The sequence below is a fragment of a genome, unplaced genomic scaffold (genome assembly GCF_019419815.1).
Source record: "Pyrus x bretschneideri cultivar Hongxiangsu unplaced genomic scaffold, Pyrus_bretschneideri_v1 Contig111, whole genome shotgun sequence".
Lineage (NCBI taxonomy): Eukaryota > Viridiplantae > Streptophyta > Magnoliopsida > Rosales > Rosaceae > Pyrus > Pyrus x bretschneideri.
Window position 1 is genome coordinate 147,825 of NW_025999404.1, and position 2,883 is coordinate 150,707.

At 37.5% G+C, this 2,883-nt stretch overlaps 1 long non-coding RNA gene across 1 annotated transcript; it reads right to left on the reverse strand.

Annotated features, from left to right (window-relative positions):
• Positions 1 to 795: 795 nt before the first annotated feature.
• On the reverse strand, positions 796 to 2,488 carry LOC125473970. The gene is made up of 2 exons (XR_007255744.1): positions 2,322 to 2,488; positions 796 to 1,391 (listed from the first exon to the last, which is right to left on the reverse strand). It is a non-coding gene; the product is annotated as an uncharacterized LOC125473970 (long non-coding RNA).
• Between the last annotated feature and the right edge of the window lie 395 nt (positions 2,489 to 2,883).

Consider the following 2,883-nt stretch of genomic DNA (forward strand, 5'->3'; position numbering starts at 1 on the left):
TGGAGTCATCTATCATCATTACGGTTAATTATGTACGATTTTAAAGGTTGCGTGACAGAAATCGAAGCAACTCAGCTACCTCACTTTAATGCCAAGAGTCAAATCAACACACACAGATAGAAGATTAAATGGTATGTATTCCAGTTTACTCTGAAAGGCATGGTCTTTGGATAACTATCCAATATCAAGGGGAACGGCTTGCCTCTCAGATGTATAATTATTGGCAATTGTGGGACCATGATTTACTAGGGTTGGGGTAAGGTTGATCCGAATACAGTTACCTTAGGGGTGCGTTTGTTGCATCGGACTATCTCGGACTGGGCTAGCTTCAGGGACTAAGCTGGACTGGCTTAGAATAGACTAAGCTAGACTGATTTAGTGAAGCGTTTGGTGCAGTGTCGGACTAAAAACCAAGATAATGAAAAATAGTGAAATTACAAATTTTAACGATAAAATAACATCTAACTCAACTGCAAAATACCCACAGTCAAATCAAATGATAATTACATTAAACTCAACGGCAATTGCTTGGAAACGAAAGAAAATATCGAGTTTTTGTGCATTGTAGCATTGCAATTTGCAAAAACAAACAACACTTTCCTACAACATAGGAATTCAGAATCAATACATCAAACTTTCTCACTTTTTGGTCTAAAATCCCTCTAAGCCTCTAAAATTGAGAAATCTATAAACATTCAACAACCCAAATGTCCCAAAATTGTTAAAAACTCTAACTTATCAGACCATAAATTTGGAGGAAGAAAATTTCGATTTCTTCTTCACAGCCTCCCAAAATCCATGAATAATACCATATTCATTCATCCCAATTTTAACATACAATTGTAACATCACTATATGACTTTGCTAAATTTGATAGAGAGACATCCTTTGCACTTTGAGCGTAGCTTTCCATACAAAACAATTGAATTTTACAACTCTTGTTTAACGATTTCATCCAAAGAATAACTTACAACAATTGAATCAAACAATGGCTACGATACAACATGAACAATACATTCATGGCACAACCAACATAGCAATTACCACAAAGAAGCAACTCCAAGAATTGTGCTTCTTTGTACACTTACTGAGGATGCTGATTAAAACATCACCAATGCTACTGCTTTTCTCTAACTTGGTGTATTAGTATAGTCCGCAGACTTCGCACTTAATTCTGGTGCATTTCCTCATCAACGGCAACAAAACATCAGCCCAAAACAGAAGCTAATAAAGGTGCATACCTTCCATTTCTTCGTTGTGGTTCAGCAGGAAGTGTATCTTTCACACAAGTCTTTGTGTCAACTAATATTGGGTTTCGGTTGGTTTCTGTAACAGGCATTTTAATCTCATCAATCACGCCTACCATCCATACCCCTTCTGCAAAACCTATTCTGATATCATAAGAAAGTATAGCCAATCATTGAAGGAAATGAGGTTAAGGAGATTAATGCTCTGATATCATCAATTCTATCAGAGAGAAATAGAGAATTGGCTGTAAGAATAAAGCAAAAGAAAGAGTGTGCCTATCTAACGTATCAATATATAAAGGTAGGATGTTTTTCTAAGACTTTCTCAATCATGTTTCATTTTCAGTACTGATATTTCAGGTATCCACAACATTGTCTCATTAGGTCCCAAAAACTACATTGGATCACCATCAACAACCAGTTGTGCTTATTTCATATTATTTCAATCAAATACATGACAAGCTTCAGTTAAAGGGCACCATAATCTTACAATGCAGGACTCATGCTTACATCCAACCCATACAAAACTGCCAAACAAAGGAGCAGAACTGCAAGCTTAATCCAGACATCACTCCTTACAGATGATATTGATAACCAATTAACTACTTTATGCAACAATAATGATCCATATGATCCATTTAGTAATTGATTATAATGCTAAATAAGCCCAAGAACACCCTTATCTAACTCATTATGACAAAATTCCCCCAAAGATAAATTAGTAAATAGAAAGATAAACCTTGGAGCTCGCATAGATTGACAGATACAATATCAAGTAACTCCATGCAGAAGGTTAAAAGTCACCTAAATAATGTATAAGGAGTCAAAGACTGTATCAAGAGAGACAGATGAATTAATTTACAATGGCAGCAAATGGAATTTGCAATTTCATAGAAGCAAAAAATCAAATTCATACAACTACATCATAAAATACCCAGAAGCAGAAATCATTGAAGAACAAGCAATTTCGCAACATAAGACCAACCCAGATTTCACATAATCAAAGCAATCTAGATTTCACATAATCAAAACAACAAATGGAATCTGTAAATGATCAGTGAGAGAAAGACTGACGATTTCTTGGCCTGCTCGAGCGAGCGAGTGTGGCCGATGTAGTTAGTCCAGCGATCAGGACGATCAAGACGAGCATGACAAGTAGGGCGAGCAGGATGAACAAGACGAACACGAAGAGGCGAGCGAGCAGGTGGATGACGACGGTCTTAGCTAGTTCGCTCGTATTTGGGGGGGTCTCGCTAGGACCACCTAACAAAGGAGTTAGTGAAAGCGAGTCCCACTTAATACCATTAAACTTAGTCCTAGTAGCCAACAAACAGAGGATTACACTAAAAATTAGTCCAATCCAATCCAGTCCAGGTTAGTGAAGCCAAACAAACGTGCCCTAGAGGTCCAGTAATGGACCTACAACTCTAGGCAGAGCTAGATCAAACAAAGTAGAGGTGCAACCATCACCTTATTCCAAGGCATAGGTGGAGTCCAGGCAACTCTACTGGATGACCATGCTTATTCAGCAAGACACGCGATCTAATTCAGATATGGACATAATCAGATCCTTTAAGTCTTTGAGTTCCTACAATCTAGGAATTGGCATACGTCGCAAGTAATCATAAGTCCTAAG